At 42.5% G+C, this 19588-nt stretch overlaps 1 long non-coding RNA gene across 3 annotated transcripts in view; it reads right to left on the reverse strand.

Moving 5' to 3' along the window:
• The window catches only part of LOC308464978, a 38323-nt gene extending 21242 nt beyond the window's left edge, over positions 1 to 17081 (reverse strand). For 2 of the 3 annotated variants that reach the window (XR_013980206.1, XR_013980207.1), the window contains exon 1: positions 15211 to 15533. This is a non-coding gene — a long non-coding RNA (uncharacterized lncRNA). Of the gene's footprint in view, positions 1 to 15210; positions 15534 to 16957 lie in introns of those variants that run through there. The other variant, XR_013980205.1, reaches the window with a different exon arrangement.
• Positions 17082 to 19588: the final 2507 nt, after the last annotated feature.

The following is a 19588-nucleotide window of genomic DNA, read 5'->3' on the forward strand; positions in this document are numbered from 1 at the left end:
AAAAGGAGGCTTTTCAAATGTATCAAGTAAGCACTCCCACCCTTGCGGACAGCAATCTAGACTGAAAGCAGCATATTGAGTTGGTAGAGAATGAATGATTTTGGATTGACAAAAATGGCATTGAGTGTATGCAATCCACGAAAGCTGTGCAGAGGGGTTTGGGATGGTGGTGGTGATGATGATGATGATGATGATGATGATGATGATTTATTTCTACCCTGCCTATCTGGCTGGGTTTCCCCAGCCACTCTGGGCGGCTTCCAACAAAAGATAAATAATACATTAAAACATCAGTCATTAAAAACTTCCCTAAACAGGGCTGCCTTCAGATGTCTTCTAAATGTCAGATAGCTGTTTATTTCTTTGACATCTGATGTGAGAGCACTCCGCAGGGCAGATATGAGAGATCACAGACTTTGGGGTCTGTATGTGTATTAATGGAATCTCCACTCCACTGCGGCTTCTGCATTGTATTGAGCCAAAGCTGCTTCTGCATTTCACTGAAGGCAGCAAGGTTTTATTTGGCTGACTATGGCCCAGGGTCGTTGGGAGGGTAAAATAATGATTTCTAATGTGTCTACAAAATCCAAAGCCTTTTTGCTGGCTGCTCTATATGCAGGCTACCAGTTGCTAAAACGGCAAAGTGACCTATCACTTACAGGAGCTCTGCAGTAGCTGACTGAGTAATTAAGTACACTGGCAGCATGATACTCTTGAGTGCCAGAATGCATAACTTTGGAATTTTACTAGGGGTTTATGGGGGGGGGGGGACAACAACCTCAAAAAAACTATTCTACAGATTTTCAGCATATTGGCATGCTGGACACAGAAGGAGAGGTTTGTACTCCTGCAGTCACCTCTGCAGCCTTTAGAGAATTTGTAGATAAGTACCTTGCTTTGTTTCTTTGGAAATCCAAAATCAGCAACTGGGATCTCCAGGAAAACAAACACACGCACCCCCCAAATATATTGACAGGTAAAAGCAATTACGGTTTTGTGGTAACACTGGCAGCTTCAGATTAACTTAGAAGATGTAAAAGGTGATGCTTTTCTTGATGAAAGTAGGGCGAGAAAAGGGTATTTAAACATTACGAGCTTGTTAATGTTTACTCCCAATTATTTTAATCTGTTTCAAGTGATTATGAAAATAGAACAAGGGACTTGCTGTCCTGCATCCCTGGAGGTCAGCTTGGTTTTCTCTATTCATTACTTTGGCCACTTAAAGCACACCCAACACACATTTAAAGCACAAGACTTCCCCCCAAGAATCCTGTAGTTTCCCCAGCACCCTTAACTAAGTAGAATTCTCAGGATTTTTAGTAGCGGGGAGTAATGTGCTTTAAATGTGTGCTGGGAAGCTTTAAACACATGGTGCCTTTAGTTGGAAACTGCCAAACCCGCGTAAAGTTTAGATTGTCCATCTTGTTTTCTTTGTGGCCTCAACCTGAAAAATGAATATGGCCAGAGCCCCAAGCAGGGGGTCACCCAGTGAAGCTGAATTGTAGGAGATTCAGGACAAAGAAAATACTTTATCTCACAGTACCTAAGTAAACTGTGGCATTCACTGCCACAGGATGTACTGATGGCCACCAACTTGGGTGGCTTTGTAAGGGGATGCCTTATCCTGCATGAATTTTTCTATTTATGGATGCTACCCATTATTGCTATGCATGACTTCCAGCATCAGAGGCACTACACCACGGAAATAGCAGCTGATGAGGAACCACAGCAGGAAAGAGCTATAGCCTTCCTGTCTTGCATGTAGATTTCTCAAAGGCTTTCCTCTTATGGGGAAGGGCCATAGCTCAGTGGTTTTGTTGTTGTTGTTCTCATCCATCTGTCTTGAGTGACAATAGAGTGCGCCTCCAGGGATGAAGCTAAACCACTGTGTTAGGCAGCAGCAAAGTGACCTCCCTGGGGTGCAAACCTGGGCAGTGTATGGAGGTCCTGAGCTGGCCAGACGACAAGACCCCTACCTCAGCCTTGTTGATGTGGTCCAAAGGAAAGCAGAGCTCTACATCTGGCACCACCTTGGCTGCAGGAGTTGCCAGAAGGAGGCATACAAGGTGCCATCTTAGGGACTCCACACTGGATTTGTGTAGGGTTTACTACTCGGAGTTTTCTTCTCCCAAAGATATCCCACAAGGCAGAGGAGGTTTAGATTCAGAGTTTTCCTTCTCCTAGATGGGCTACCTTGCCTACCTGACAAGGCAAAAAAAAAAGCTTCTTGACTGTTGGGCTCACTATTGGTCTCATCTGCTAAATGCACCAGAGCCTGTCTTCACATGCAGCTACCCTCACCTGGTTTAGCCAGCCAGTTGAAGCCATTCCTGGGGTGTGGAGGCTGTCGCATTTGACAGCTTCTAGGAGCCTCAGGTGAGAGCTGAGTGCAGGGTAGGGACAAAGGTGGCCAAACTACACCAGAAGAAACACGACGTGTCCCCCCACCAGAAGTACTACCCTTCCCCAGTCAGTATAGATAACAGTGAGCTAGATGGGCAGTGGTATATCTCATTATAAGGCAGCTTTCTATATTCCTACCTGTTTGGCTACTGTAGCAAATGCTAGATTACATAGGCTATTTTTTTTCCTTTCTGATCTGGTTCTTCTTGGGTAACCTTGAGCTAGTCACTACCTCTCAGCTTGACCCACAGGGTAAAGATAAAAATTGGGGGAACACCTTGTATGCTGCTCTCAGCTGTTTGGAGGAAGAGCAGGGGGCAATGTGATAAATAAATAACAATAAATCACATGGTAAGCCTCTGTGTCAGTCCTGGAGCCAGGAGCCCAGGAAGATTAATGGTTCAAGTCAACCAATAAAGGTCAGATGCCAATTCCTTAAGTTATAGCAGCCATGTCTGACCCGATTACATGGAAACATTGTGTGTGTGTGTGTGTGTGTGTGTGTGTGTGTGTGTGATGCTACTGTCATAATGGTAGAACCAATGTTAAGATTAAGAAGAACAGAGTATTTCTTCATTGCTATTCTCTAGCTTAGTCCTCAAAAGAGACAAAAAAATTACATAATGTAAACTATCACATGTGCTATGTAGATGTGATGAAGAAGCCTGGGTTGCGTTCTGCATTTAATTTAGCATACCCATGGGCTGTAAGGTGTGCTAGATGCTCAAACGTGCTAAGAGGAAGGCACGCTTGGCAAATCCACACTGTGATCAACTCCCACCTGGGAACCAATGTCCCCACTGTGGAAGGATGTGTGGGTCCAGAATTGGCCTCCACAGTTACTTACGGACTCATTGTTAAAACCGTGTTTATGGAACACAATCTTACTCGGCTACAAGTGATCGCCAAAGAAGAAGAAGAAGCAGCTCTAATTTCCAGGCAGAAGTGCAGCTTTATTTTCCACCTGAAAATGCATTATGTCGTTAAACTATAGACACGTTGTGTGGTGTACTAGATCAGTGATTCAGGATCAAATATCAAGGCCAAACTTTTGACTGCATTCTTTCAACAGGCATCACTAATCAGTATTCAAAGCTGCAGAGGAGATGCTTTTTCACTGCTGTTCTGAGCACAATTGCCCTCTACCGGACTGAAATTAGAAATGCAAGTGGCTAAATTCAATACCCAGCTTTGTCACCAATGACTTTGACAGATGCTGTAATACTGTTGCCAACAGCTTTTAATATTAGCCATCCTTTCTTTTTATTGGAAAGAAGGTAAAAGGAAGGAGATTAAGTTAGATCCAAACTACTTTAAATCCTTCTGATTTCAGTGGGTCTACTTCTGGTGTCTTTAGGGCTTGAAGTTGGGAAAGGTTGCTTGACAAAGGAAACCCCTCCAAGTATCTGAAGAGCTGTCACGTGGAAGACAGAGCAAGCCTGTTTTCTCCTGTTCCAGAGGTTAGGTCCTAGACCAATGGATTCAAATTGCAACAAAAGAGATTCCAACTATACGTTAGGGAAAACTTTCTGACAGTAGGAACTGTTTGACAATGGAATGTGCTACCTTGAAAGGTGGTGATGTCCTTCATTGGAGGTTTATTATTATTATTATTTATTTATTTATTCAACTCATACACCACCCTATACCCGAAGGTCTCAGGGTGGTTCACAACAAGATAATGTCACTTTAGCTGGAATTCTTGCATTAGAGGAGGTTGGACTAGATGACCCTTGGGGTCCCTTCCAAAAGTTGAGTTTATTTTTATCTGTTGAGGCAGCAGCTTGATTCAAAACTTCCTAGAATGGAAGGATGGTTGGGTGAGAAAACAAAGTGAAGAGACTCAGGTTCCCAAAAGGGTAGCATTTGTGGGACAGAACTTTTCCATGTTGATCCCTGTTTAAAAAGCAAACTAGAGTAATAAATACGCCAAAAGTACAGAAATAAGCTCATTCTGGTTGGGCCTAGTGCACCATGAACAATAGCTTCACATTTCTGGGGAGCTAAGCAGAGGCAGGATTTCTTGTAACTTGTCCCTCAAATAGAACCCCTTCTTTGTGTTATAGAAGGTTATAAAGGGCCTGGCATTACATTACGGCAACAACATGATTGCCATGTCTATGGCCAGGGGAGCATAATCTATTATGAACTATGGGGCTTTCTCTCACTCTAACGACAAAGGGAAAATGCAATTAAAGAGTACTATGTCACTCACTGCACTAACAATTGTTTTGTTTTTCCATTGCAAGCTGAAACGACATGACAGGACTTCTTTCCTTTTACAGGCAGCTTCATTGTTCCTGGTTCTCTCTCAGCCCCAGGAACCTGGAAGGTTCACAAAATTGCCTTTGATCTTCAATCCCTTCCCTTCACGCCGTTGCCCTTAGTGGGCAGATAGGATGCAACCCAGTCAATCAACCGGACAGCTGAACTGTTGGCCTGGGATTTGTCTCCTGGTGTTTATTAGATTTCTTTGAATGAAAAAGAGTGAGTGTGATCATGTTCAGTTATGCAAGAAGCAGTTTGTCAAGGCTGCTAGCTTTCTGTTGCCTTGCACATGGAGAAATAGATTGCTTGAATAGCATTCATGTTGATAGCTCCGGAGACCAACCTCTTAAAAAAACAAATATATGCCTGCTTGCCTCTGAATTTTTCTCCCATCTCTCTGGAGTCTCTAGATTTTTCAGTTAACATCCAGAGGCCCACCACTGTTGTAGAGTAATGGTTAGAGAGTTGGACTTGGACTAGATAGAACTGGGTTAGAAGAATCCTTGCTCCAATATTCACTGGGTGACTCAGTGCCAATAACCCATTCTCAGCATAACCAACCTGTGGGTCTGGTGAAAAAAATGATGTAACCCTTCCTCCTCCTGGTTTACATTGCCCTGAGCCAGAATACAGCGTGAGAAACATTAGGAGGGATTCAACTAATGAGTTCCATGAGTGAAAGCCCTGCACAAGGACTTCCACTTATGTAATGTGGCTTTCCCCTTTCCTCCCCCTGTGTGCCCACTCCCAAATTGGTTTGTGGGGTCCAGAGAATTCTAGGGATAGAAGAGGGAGGATAATTCTGTTGGACAAGCAGAAATGCTTACCCTGACAGAATGATCACCTTAGTGCAATGCTGAATTCCTCCCAATGTCACCTGCAGTGATGAAAGAGAAGCCATCTGCTCATGCTCAGAGGCATTATTTCTATAATAAAGCCACAACACCAAAAAAAGTTATATATTACAACCATTTTCAATAGAGGAATGAGAATCATAGCCGTTGTTGTATGACCACACTTGGAGACTACAGGATCAGAAGGAAACAGGAGCATTTAAGGATGATTTTCTTCAGTGCATGAAGAAGAGGAGCTAAGAAAATGGTTGCATTTTAAAGAAGCTACAGCAGACAGCCAAGTGCAATTCCCACCATCGAGTCTCCAAAAGGATTGACTGGGATGAAATTATTAAACAACATCTGGCAGAAGCTCACAAAGACTGCACCCATTTTAGTTCCTCATTAAAGGGATATAAAATTCAAAGGGAGCTGCAAAAGAGGGGGAAGAAAACAATCTAGCCATGTGCAAATTAAAAGAAGTTCCAATGTGATCAAATTATATGCAGTTTAGTACTGCAGTGGGTAATACAGCAGCCAAAAGCCATGGATTCATATATTGTTGCTCATATAAGCAATCAAAAGTTTAAAGCACTATGAGCTGCTTCTTGTGCTACTTTTTCCAACACCAAGATTAATCTCAGTGTTTGGAGTGATCACTTGGTAAGCCAGTTGTCCACACCATCCAGACAAATACAGATGAGAATTTTACATTCCCTTTGCTCCCCTGTATTTCGGAACAGGTGCATAAACATAAGCAAATGTTCTCCTGACCACATGGCAGTACCATAAGGCTTACCAGGTGGTTACATGCACACAGTAGTTAATTATCACTTGGTAGATGGTCAACTTTATTTATCAATGGTTTTAAGCTGTCATCTACAGGTCTAGAAGCTTGTTGTGGTTTTGGCAGAATTCAGGTCAGATGCTTAAGGTTCTACAGCACCTACAAAACTCTGTGTTGTTTCTATTTCACATGTGTGACAACTCGCTTACTATTTTGAAAGAAACACAACATTTCAATTTCTCATGACCATGAAGATCATGACAGGACGTATAGGGTAGTCTGGTGTTGCAATAATGCCTTCTGCCATTTCTCTTTACAGCCACAATCCTATGGATTCTGACCTCCAAGGCCTTCTAAAAGGAAGAATTCACAGAAGGCAGAAGACCTAAGATGGTATCTCACTATCTAGTGCTTCCTGTCAAAGAATGATTTGCTGAGAGCACCCTGTGATGGTGGAAGAGTTCCATAAAATGCACTCAGAGGGTGGATTGAAAAGACAGGCTTCCTGCTTGTCATGGACTGCATCGCACTTCTCCCAATATGTGTCAGCAGAAAGTAAAAAATGAAAAATACTGCATTGATTGCAGTGCTAAAGTCTTCAGAGAGAGCCTATATGAACAGCCAGCTGACCTGTGTTTTGCCAAGTCAGGAGACAACTCACATTACTACTTCCTCCCTTCTTTTTTCCCTATAAGTGCCAGGTTTTCAGCCACGCCAGATTTTGTGGTATGTAACACTCTTGAAAATCAGGCACCTTTGTTTATTCAAAGCTGGACGCTAGGATTCCTCAAGCTCGAAAATCATATTTTATTGTCACCCTAGCTCTGTTCACACACTACCTATACGTAGAGCACTTGCCGTATCAGGAATGTGCCTGTGCTCCCCACCCCCAACATTGTGTCACAAGTGTTTGCTCTGTCCTAACTCTGCACCTAAGAAGAGCCTGCTGGATATGGCCAATGGCCCATCCAGCCTCTTGTTCTCACAGTGGCCAATCAGATGCCTGGGAAACCCACATGCAGGATCTGAGCACAAGAGCACTTTACCCTCCAGATTTTTCCGTCAACTGGTATTCAGAAGCTTTCTGTCTTCAACTGGGGCAGCACTATTGTCTTTCAGCACTATTGTCCACAAGAGGATCCCTGTCCATATGTGATCAGGACATTCAATTTTCTGGGCTACCAAAATCAGTGAAAATACATTGTCCTTGGTACACATCCAGCTGGTTTTGTTCAAATATCCAAGGTCAAAAATTTAGAGCAGAAGCTTTCCATACAATTTATAGAAAGCTGAGCAATGAGCAGAATAAAAGTACAATTAATTAGGTGGCAATATACAAAATTTATGCAGTTTCCTTAACCTAGGCAGCATGTTTTATAGAATCCATCAGCTGACTTGCATTTCATTTAATTCTGGTTGCACTTCCCTCCCCTTTGCGTGAATGGTTTGTTTCAATTCAAGGTTCCGGATCTAACACACACAACCTGTTTCTGTTCACAGGTGCGCTACATGGCAGCGTGCAGAACATCCAGGGTATGAAAGAGGTGAAATATGTCTTGAGCTGAGATGGTTTCAGAGGAAAGAGTTAAAACTCTGTGAAAATGTAGGTGGCAACAAATGTACATAAATTGCCATGCTGTAATCACAGCAGGTTACAGAGTGAATAATAATAATAAATAATTTTTATTTGTACCCCACCCTCCCCGGCCAGAGCCAGGCTCAGAGTGGCTAAAGCAAGCAATCAATCAATTAAAATGCATCCCAAAATTAATTCAAATAAATTAAAGTTAAAGTTAAAACTGGACAAATGACAATCCTCAGGTTAAAACTGAAAGCGGTTAATATTTGCCAGGACCAACTGTTCCCACTGATATTATAAGGACCTGTGAGTGGGCTGAGAAACCTCCTTTGTGCTTGTTCTTATACAAAGAAAAAATGAGTCAGACTGAACACTGACCAAATTTATTTATACCCCACCCATCTGGCAGTGTTTACCCAGCCACTCTGGGCAGCTCCCAGCAGAATATTTAAAAGTGCGGTGGACTCCTTGAAAGCATGGCAGAATAGCATCTAGAATTTTCACAGAAAGTTCCTGAATTCCTGGAATTGCAATATTCAAGCTGAACGTCTCTTCCCACCCTCCGACCCCAAGTTTGATTTTTCTATCAGGAAAATGTCAACAAACCCTCTCTCAACCCCACGTGGAGATTTCCTTTTCCTTTCGAGATTCTACTATGCACACCTCAGCAATTCAGGATGACTTCTGGAACACTTTGCCCAACTAAGGGTGCAAGGCCATTCTGCTTATGACAATTGCTTTTCCCTGCTTCTCTTTGCAGCCATATTGTGGCAAACAGGGCTTCTAACTTGCTTCCCATAGAAAATATCAATTTTAAACTCCTCTGCAACCTGCTACAATATGAGCTGAGCGATGACATGCAAAAATATTGGTATTTTATTTATTACATGAATCTCACCCTTTCTCCAAGGAGATTGGGGCAGCTGTAGCAACTGGGCCAATGTGCGCTTTGGTCCCTAGTGAATAATAAGACTGACAGACTCTTTGAAGTTCAGATCTTCAGCCAAACAAATTGCTCTGATATCGTATATTTTTTAAAAGTGTTAATGCAAACTCATTAATTATTGAAAGAGTCTGGAAAACATTAGAGAGTCTAAGCAGTGTTTATGGTGATTAGCTATTCTTTTTAATGGCAGGGAATTTTCTAAGGAGAAAGATTAGCTGGAGAATTAATGCCTCAGAGTTTTGTACAGTAAAACTGGAATTAAAAAATGTCTGAAGGAAAGAAGCATAACATCAGCAGGGTTTGAGAACTCAAGATTACTCGGCAGGAGTGAGGAGAGTATTTTTCTTTTTTCTTTTAAAAGCCATTCCATTGCTTCTTTAACCTAAACACATTCAGAAGCAGAACTTTAATAAATATACAGTTAGTACATTACATGTCAGAAACTTATTGTTTGGAATACCTCGATGTTATGGTTCAGCAGTGAATAGTTCGCAAAAGAAAAAAAGGAAAGAGGTGCTGGGGACTCAAGACTGCCTGGAGGCTAATTGTTAATTCTTTATTTCCAAATTTTCACACAATCAAATGCACTAGGATGGGGGTGGGCATCTGCGACTTCCAGATGTTCTTGGACTCAAACTCCCATCAGCCCCAGCAAGCATGGCCAATGGTCAGGAATCATGGGATTCCTTCCTGTGCACTGTCTCGCCAAAGTGGTACATGCTCTGTTTATCTCCCGCTTGGGCTACTGCAATGCACTCTATGTGGGGCTCACTGCAGATATTAATATTGTGGAGTTTGAAGTGACTGGATACATAAAAACTGAGTCCTTTTTGAATAAAAACATGCCCAAGGCCCATAGGTTATGTTCAAAAGTTTACTTGAGGAACTTTTAAACAAATAAACAGTAAATGATACATCCAAACAGTCCTGTTCAGGGAAGTTTTAAATGTTTGATGTTTTATTATGTTTTTACAGGTAACTCATGAAAACCCAAACCACACCTAGAAAACCATGGTCTTTGAATATTATTTTTATCTGTGTGCTCAAATCACCTTTTTTTCTTATTTCTTCCTTCCTGAGACTTGGTATTCAGAACTGGAACTGAGCTTCTGGGATAGGAGATTTGGTACCCCCGTCCCTCAGGTAACAGAAAAAAAACAACAGTGAAAAATGTAAAGTTTGTGTTTTGGTTTTATGACTAGTTTTAGGTGCAAGAATTCAGGATTCACTGTGGCTTTTTCTATTGCAAAGTCAGTGAGCTGATATTACAATCAGTTCGTGCTCAACTTAAGCACATCAGCATTCACAACCCAAATCATTTGCAAGCTAATCAATATCAGTTGCATCTTTCTGATATTAGTAGGACATCTGGGATTAGACACATGAAAATTATAGAAGTGCTACAATTCAACACAAGTAATGTGCCTTTCATCAGGAGACTCCCAAATTCAATCTTGTTAATTTGTTTCTAGTTAAAAGCATTTGGGGTAGTAGGATTGGGAGAGATCTCTGTCAGAGACCCTGGGGAGCAGCTGCCAATCAGTGCTGGGATGGACCAAAGTGCTGATAAGGCAGGTTCCTACGTTTGTTAATTAATATGGAGCAACTACCACTGTTGTATTCTATTTTCACCATCCCAAAAATCATTTAGAATCACTGTTCCTGACATAGAAATACATTCACAACAAGCAGAATGGTCAAAAGAGAGAGTTGAGTGGTGTCAGAGAGGATATGTTCACATTAGCGGCTAAAAATGCAATGAGGTCATATCCCCTGCTGCATGTGCTCATAGATAACAGACATCTAAATGTATGCACATCAATTTAACACCTACTTTTTCAAATTGGATGGGAGCTGGTTTGAGGGGAAACCCATCTAGCAGCAGTATTTCTCAAGAAACTACAGTTGTACTGTGGAAGTCAAATGGAATCCGTTCCACAAGTCCTTTTGACTTCCAAAACATTCAAAAACCAAATCGTGGCTTCTGATTGGCTGCAGGAAGCTCCAGTCGAACGTTTGGCTTCCAAAAATAGTTTGCAAACCAGAACAGTCACTTCCGGGGTTGCGACGTTCGGCGGCCAAAACGTTCAGGAACTAAGCTGTTCGAAAACCAAGGTACAGGATTTGAAAGGATTGTGGCTAACACCTTGTGTACTCCAGCAAGGGGAAAGCAATGGAGCTGGAGAAAAGGGTAATGTGTACATAGGCAGAGTCCACTTTGGGCTGTGATGAATGGAAGAGAAATTCTGGAGGCAACAACCTGAGCTGAGAACTTTGTCTGGCCTCTGGAGTCAGCCACGCCTGATAATGGCTTCAGTCCCAATAACAGAGATCAAGGCCTAAGAGATAAAAATTCAAAGGCCATCTGAGAGTGGATGAACTTGACTTCCTTTTCTAATACGAGGTAATTTTACGTAGTCAAATGGTAGCAGAGGTCATCACAGAACAAACTCTAGTTGAAATGAAGACTTTTCTGAGGTTTCTTGGGATCAGTATGCAGAGCTTAATTCTTGCTCTTAAATTCTGCATACTATACCGCATAAAAGATAGTCATTTTTAGAAGTGACTTGAAGGGCAGCAGTGACCCTTCTGCTTATTTTATTACACCACTTTTGCTCCGCATAATTACTTACCAGATGTTCATGGTACGTTTTGGCTGTTCCCTTTAATCCACAAAATAAATTCTGGGTGTGGGGCAAAATTTTCTTCCTGAGACCATTGTCATAGACAGAGGCAAACGAACGCTTTTAGTTCTTTTCTATATTGTACTTTAAAATGCATTTACACTGGTTCTGCCCTTGTGAAAAGACCATATAAGTAAAAATATAACAGCCACTACAGGGTATAGAACATCCTTTGAGAATACAAGGAGATAATTAAAAAACCCCAGCACATCCTATTGATCCTAGGCAAAAAAGAAAACCCTGACCATAATGAATAGCTGTCATGCAAATGTTTACATCTCAAAATCTAAAACAAACTGAGCTCATACTCTGATCCAATAACTTAGCTGACCGGAGTCAGCAAATGCAATCTATATGTGCTCCAAAGCATATGCAGCCAAGTGTGGTAAATGCTGAAGAAGAGACACAGAATATACCCAGCAGCTCATCCATTGCTGCACGCAGATTTTTTTATTTTATTTTATTTATTGAATTTATATACCGCCCTATACCCAGAGGTCTCAGGGCAGTTCACAGAAAAGATCACAGTATATAAAATCAAAATAAAAACAATAACCCAATAACACCCCCCAAAAGCCACATTTTGAAATGGTATAGGATGTTGATCTAGTCAACCAAAGGCCTGGTTAAAAAGGAACGGTTTTGTCTGGCGCCTAAAGGTGTATAATGAAGGCAGCAGGCGAACTTCCCTGGGGAACCACTATGCAATTGTCCTAATCGTAGATCCTTAAGCACTGTTTCTCTGCAAACATGCACGTGGCCTGCCAGTGCTCCCGTGGTGATCTGAATCAAGGCAAGCATCTTCTTATTGTAATAAAACTGGAGAGAGAAATTGGAGACATGTGGGATTTCTGGTATTCCTTGGGAGCTTCACTACTTTTCTCTTCATCCCTATTCCTTATGAAGACACAGTGCAAGGTAGAGAGCCCATTTACCAAATGTGCTCCAATGCCCTGGCATAGATCCAAAAACAAAAAACAAAACACCCTTTGCGTGTCGAGGTCCCCAGGGCCACCCCAATAACTCACACATCACAAAGAAATTTTGTTTAAGGTTTTTTGCATAATTTAGGCCACAACTTTATTAAAATACAAAAATGTGAGTGGTTGCTTAGGCATTGGTTGCGAATATCTGCCGCCCTATGGGGGACAGACTGACATTCCGCATGCCTGCGAAAGTCAGAAAAGGGGAATACACTTGAGGGTAGCGACGGAGCAGGGAACCTGCCCTCAGCCCTCCCCAAATGCAGCCAGGAGCTCTTGCAGTGGCCCGAGCCCCTTGACAGGGTGGATAAAAGCAATAGTGAGCCCCTGAATTCCTGTAACGGAATCCCTTGCAGCAGCAGCATTAGAGGTGCAGGCACAGCCAATCCATGCCCTTCAACCAACCAAACCATAAACCAATGCCTAACCGCAACCTTACAAGTTGTGACGATTTGCTACGCACTAGGCAAAAACCAGATGGCCCCAGCCAATCAGCCAGATGGACAAAATTCCTAACAGGCCCCTGCCCCAAGAGGAGATGACCCCATGACAGGCATAGCAAGGTCAAAGCGAACAACCCTAAATATGGGGAGGGGGCGATGGGCAATCCGTTCCACGGGGCAAAAAGAGGAAGCTCTAGCCTTGTGCAAGGAGTTTTAGCATTTCTAGCTGTCAGTCAACAAATGGCAACATTAACTTCTTCCCAACAACAAGGGAAGCCCAATCACATCAGTGGCCAACGATCAATTAGCCCACCCCACAACTTTGGAGTGTCCTGTCAGACCCCACTGCAACACGTGCTCTCCATGAAGGAGAACACGCTTTGCCATTCTGTATCCCATTACCCATTGCTTTAACACCCTCTTCTAGGGTCTGCAGACAAGACAAGGTCAAGAATGCTGGTTGTTGCAGAGAATGCCCTTTCCTGGGCTGCCATCATCCTGAGCCTCTGAGGGCAAAGGAAAAACTAAGAGGGCACCCTCTGCGGATTGAGATGGCACCTGAGACGGTACCTGTAGGTAACAAGGCAGTAATTCAGGTACTGGAGACCTGAGTCATTTAGTTTTTCTACACAGATTCACTATTTTCATGTAAATTTCATGCATCATGGGGCAAGGAAATGTAGTACACAGTGTTGGTCTATTATTCTACCCGTTTTGTAAATGTGCTCTTTCTGTCTCATTTTCTTCCTGACAAACCAAAAGGCCATGGTTGTACATTGCATATTTTTATTTTGCCACTCCAGGTAGTACAGCCGAGTTTTCCTGCACCTATTGCAAACGCAACCTGTCTCACTGGCAACTCAGAAATACCCTCCTGCACAGTTCACGTATTTTCCTCCCTTGGCTCGCCATTCCCATCAGCTGTAACAAGGCCTTAGGATGTCTGCAATTAACAGATCTATAGGAAAGGCTCAAAGGAAATGCACCTCCAGAAGATATGATGTAGGCATTGTAACACAGGCTGTCTGTCAATGACTGGTTTCTCTGCCCTGAAGGCATGAGTCCAAGTGACTTCTGTGAAGGCGCCTTGCCATTTCAACAGATGGACATGAGGGTAAGTAGCCAAGCAGCTATGTCTGGGCATCAGGCGCAGGCAATGAGCACCTGATTCCTGGCCAAAAATGCAGTGGCGGCTGTTTGACTTTGCTTAGCAAGCTAAGGTTCAGCTAGTATGTCATTCCTAATTAAAGTTAGGGATAGTTTCTTTTTCTTTTTTTAAGGGATATGTTTTAATGCTGCAAAATCCAATGTCTGCATCAAGCCTAGGACACCTTTTTAAATGTATTTATTAATTAAAATTTCTTGGTTTACAAAGGTATGTGCAATGTCTCTTTTTTCAAGTTAAATTTTCTACAGATCAGTTTCTTTTGCTGAGAAGTGCTTTCAGGGTATCCACTGTGATATTTCCCCAAACATTTTTCAATTATGTGTATGTGTGTGAGAGAGAGGGGGGGGGGAGTATTTGTGGATAGTGGGAATAGGGTATCCTTTATGCAATCCATAAATTCCAATTTGTGGCTCCCTCTAGTTTTAGCCAAATCATGGTCTCTAGCTTTCTAAAAAAACTAGCTAACTATCTATTGTATTGTTGTTTTCATTTCAACTATTTACTTGTCTTTTTACCTTGTATTTTATCCTACGAACCACCCTGAGATATTGTGATAAATGGCAATATAAAAATCTAATGAATAAAATAACATGCCCCCCTTGGCCCCCTTGGCCTCCTTGGCCCCCTATACTTTGAGCACTGCTTAGACACATCTAACTATGCATGGTACTTAATTCCCACTGGATACAGTAGAAATCATTTCTGGCAAACTTGCAAAGGGACGACCTAGAATGCATAGATAAGTCCTATTGGTTTTAGTGGAACTACTTATCAGATTGGTTTGTCCCTTGTAGTTTGTCCCTTGTAGTTTAGGGGCTGCTGTATACATTAGCCATGTACATTTTTTCAGACATCTATAAACTGCCTGCGTTTGTTGTACAATTTTGCCTTCGCTCAGGCAGCCACTCTCTTTGTTATCATGCTAATTTACATCAGCTTTGAGAACACTTTTAATAAATGAGCCAAGGCTACACCTGTGACAAAATTAATCAGATGAATGTTGGAAGATATTGGAAAAATATTATGTGACCGGCGCATAGCCTTGTATTGATTACCGGCCTTCCAGTATCTCAGGACTCAAGATCAATAAGTATAAACCCATAGTTTTATGCCTACCTGATTGCTTGCACAGCATATTCCCTGGCAGAAATATTAGACCTTGTTGAGTCAAATCCTGTCAAAGTCAATGGAAGTCCTTTCACTGACTTTCAGGGTCAGGTCACATTAACCTCTGGAGTTTGGACAAACACCCTGCAGTCCAATAATCAAAAGAAAACCAAGTTGTGGACAAACACCCTGCAGTCCAATAATCAAAAGAAAACCAAGTTGTTCTGCTATCACCATCTGAACCTATCTGCCATCTGGATTAGGAGATGAACTGTTGCCATTGTGAGAGCTATGCTAGAAAATAAAATGTAAACGTATTTAACTCTCATACCTTTCCCTCTAACCAGGCAGCTAAAAAGGAAACAGATGGGGCGGAACACTTAAGGGGGATATTACTATATATACCACACTGATAAGAAGTAGCATGCAGTTTCTATTTTGGTAGTTAACTTGGAGAGAAGATGAGCAGTTATTTCTAGTGTGAAACCATTTTTGTAGAAAAGCTATGAAAAATGGACATAAGAATGCTCACATGATAATAATACCAATGGTAAGAAACAGAGACAAGCCTACATCTTATGTACCTGAATATTTTTTTTAAAAAAAATTCAAGGTGAGACCAAGGGCCAGAAGTCAATAAAGGGCATGCAAAGCACTGTAGGGGAATGAAGACAGGTGACCAGGTGAATTCTGGAGGAAAGCTTCTGTCTGATGTAAAGTGATTACTGAGACAATCTCAGAGTTTGTGGAATCTCACCCTTCAACAGGGGAACACATGTGGTCTCTTGCCTAAGGGGTTCCAAAATCTTGAAGATAACTCTGCATTTTTAGTTCCCTGCATAGGAGATTCAAACCTTGAACCCTATCCACTCCAATCCAGTGCTTTCTCACCTAGTCCCTGTCATTAGAGACCTCTCAGGATGGTTCTGAGGAGAACATTTGAGACTCACAAAAGCCCAATTCAAAGCAGATGGGTGCTTGAAAAGCTCCTGACATCTTCTCTGGCTCAAATGGCAATCTGAACTGAGGAACAATTGCCAGCTGATAAATACTTTGCCCTGCAAAGAAATATCTGTCTTCTAGCAGAGCGAAATCATCATCAGCCAAGGATCACAGGGGCTTGGGCAGCCCAGAAATCAAGTGCACTGACAACTCTGCCAGAGCATGTACCGTAATCTCTGACTGCTAAAGCAGCTAACTCAGCCCAGCCTCAGAAATTTCCTGCCAGAGTCTCTGAGCCTGGTCTGGGTGTTTTAACAACACTGCAGGGACAAAAACAGAGCAGGGGTCAGGGGTGTGTGTGACCACAGTGGTCACAACATCCTGTCTGCATTTTTCAAAGGGTAGTAATCTTAAGAAGCCATTCACTAACTGCCACCACAGGGTCTTCTGAAAAACCACCCTGCCTGGAGACAAGGAGAGAAGAAAGAGAAGCATCTCGTTGTGCTATCGCTATCTAGCTCTCAGTAGTGGCTCCTCCCTTTTCTAACCGTCACCCACAGGAGATCCTGAGCAAGCATCTTGCCCTGAAGGGAGGAAGGAGCAAAAACAGTCTTTCAAAAAAGTTTTATTTCCCCTGTTTTATCTTGTTTTGTTTTATTGTTACTGGTGCATACTGTTCCAATCGTATCATGTAAACTACTTTGTAAGGTCTGCCTGACAAGCGGCATATAAATGCCATGGATAAATAATAAAATTAATGAAGCTATCTTAAGATTTACTTTCACCACACATTTGCCCTGGTTTTGTTCCTTACCCATTGGTAGGAAATGGGGTGGTTTATTTCTCACAACATCTGACTTGCACTCTTTGTTTCCACAAAGATGGACATAAAACAATGGTGTCTCCCCCTCCTGCACACTTTTATTTATAAAGTGTTTAGAATCTAGAAAAAAAGAAATAAAATGCTTTAACTATAAGGACAGTATTAATTGTAGAAACTAAATTACAGCTGAGACAGATGCTGTGCTTAGTAATAAAAGTAAAGAAACAAATCACCCACCATGGTCAATGAAACTGATATTATCTGCTTATTTAAGGTATATTTTAGCTTATTGGTTCCAATAAATCTGTGTAAAGTCTTATTTCCTGAGATAATGCTATCTCTTGCTACAGCAGACAGAGATTTTTTCTTCTTATTGCTACTGAGGTGTCCTGAAAAATTATGAGAATGTACTTGGAAATGTGGCCATAAAGTGAGGCAAGGGCTGAAGAGATGTTGTAGTGCTAGGACAGGTGTGGGGAACCTTCTTCCTGCACCATGTGAGCCAATTTTGACAGGTGGCTGGGTCCAACCACCTGTCTCTCATATGATGGGTAGTCTCAAAGTTGACCCATATGGATGGGTGGAAGTCTGCTTCCTTGACACATTCCCTGCAGGAAATGCATTGCTGAAGCAGCACCCAGCAGCCCTAAACTCTCTGTTCATCATATGAGTGGAGGGTTCCATCCTGCTCTCTGTAGGGGTACTATTTTGCCAGTAAGTTCCCCACAGGGAATGCAATGCCAAAGCAGCACTCAGCAGAATGAAACTCTGGTGAGCAGAGACTTCAGTCCTGCTCTCTGGAGGATGCGAGCAGGATTCAACTGCTTCTTCATCAATGGCGAATGGGGGATTAAATCTTGCTGCTTTGGTTACCACGCGAGTGCAGCCAAACCCACTGATGCCAGCTGACTGATTGGCGTCATGGGCTAAATTTGATCCCCTGGTGAGCTTGTGGGCCACAGGTTCCCCATGCCTGTGGCTGGCCCAACATATCTGCCTGTTCCCATCCAGCTTTGCTTCATATTGGTTCCAGCCTGGACTGGAGTATTTCAAAAATATGTCACCCTCCCAGGAAGAAACCTCAAAGCATAATTAGGAGGCTAGTGGACCTAACTCAGAACCTGATGGCTCATAGATAAAGTCAGGGCACTCTTGATTAGATCCGGGGTGGGACTAAAGCAGAATTTGGCAGGTTAGGTTACCATCCTGGCAGAATCCAGGAAATTATGGGTGAGGCTAAGTCAAATCTGTGATTTGCTTCCATTTCAGATCCCAATACTGCTTACCAGGTATAGCCAGTTGGCCCAATAAAATATTGATAGCAATTCTATCATCCTCCAGTCCTGCCTCTTCCATCCTTCCTTCACTTGCCCCTGGACTGATCTGACCCTTCCTTCAAGCCTTTACTTAGATTTCTTTTCCTTTTTCCTTTCCTATACTAGATTACCTTCACTTCGCACTTGCTTCCTCCACAACTCATTTCTTATGCTCCCTCCATTCTAGCTTTCCCCATCTGCTGTATTTTCTGCACTCCTGCCCTGCTTTTCTTCTCTCTTTCCGTCCATAATACTTTGAGAGAACCCATCCCTAGATGTTCAGTCACACAGACGGGTGTGAGCAGAGGGACAGAATTGGTATAAAGGGTCTGATAAAGTAATGGCAGGGTTCAAACCTGCAGTTCCAGGATGGGAGGCCTTTCTTCGACATGAGAGCTTTCTCCCTTTCTGCCAGCTATCCAATAGTCCCTCCACCACCCAGTGAAGCGGTGCAGGAGCAGAAGGCAAACTCACTCACAAACAGGAGGCAGACTCACTCACAAACAAACTGGATCTATCTATCTATATGTTTCATTCAAAACATGTACGAACCAAAGCCACTTGACCTCAATAAGAAGCGCCAGAGGCCCAAGCCAAAGGTGAGTATCACTGATGGTACTTGACTGACATCAGGGGGTGAAAGCCAACTTAAATAAGACACCCAGGAAGTGCAGTGGTTAATGGAGCTTTAGACCTGATAGCCATGACCCTGTTTCCTTTCAAAGGAGATACTTGCGTAGATTGAATCTCTAGGCACAAGGGAAGCACATATGTTTATGTTTACAGAACAGAGTACCTATGTTCGGAGAATAGCTCACTTCGGAGTTTAGTGCATCTATTACACTTGACAGCAAGAAATTGAATTCTTGAGCTGATATAATACAGGTCTCTGCTTGTTTTGCACTGGGGACAAGCAGGGGAAAGTACTTGTGGGCCCTACACAAAAAGGTCATCCACAATTCAAAAACTCAGAACGCATATGCCTGGAAAAGGAGCTTGTGTAGAGGCCATAAAGAAAAAGCAGTTCTGACTTCACTTGAGAAATTCTCACAGCCCACTTCTAGCAGAAGCCCTTCAGATGCAGGGAAAGGGAGTATTCTGCTGAAGACAAAAGTCTGCAATGGTTGTTTGCTGATAGTACCAGGCTTTAATACAGAAGACAGGCTCTACATCCTCGTTTTTATTAACATGTAATGGTGCTCCAAGTCTTTTTTCTAGGTGGCTAAATGTCAGAGCAGAGGAGCAGGCCAACTTTGTTCCATTATGAAGGAATGGTAGCTGCCAAAGGAATCTACAACCCTAAAGT

Source organism: Podarcis pityusensis (genome assembly GCF_964106645.2).
Source record: "Podarcis pityusensis genome assembly, chromosome: 1".
Classification (NCBI taxonomy): Eukaryota; Metazoa; Chordata; class Lepidosauria; order Squamata; family Lacertidae; genus Podarcis; species Podarcis pityusensis.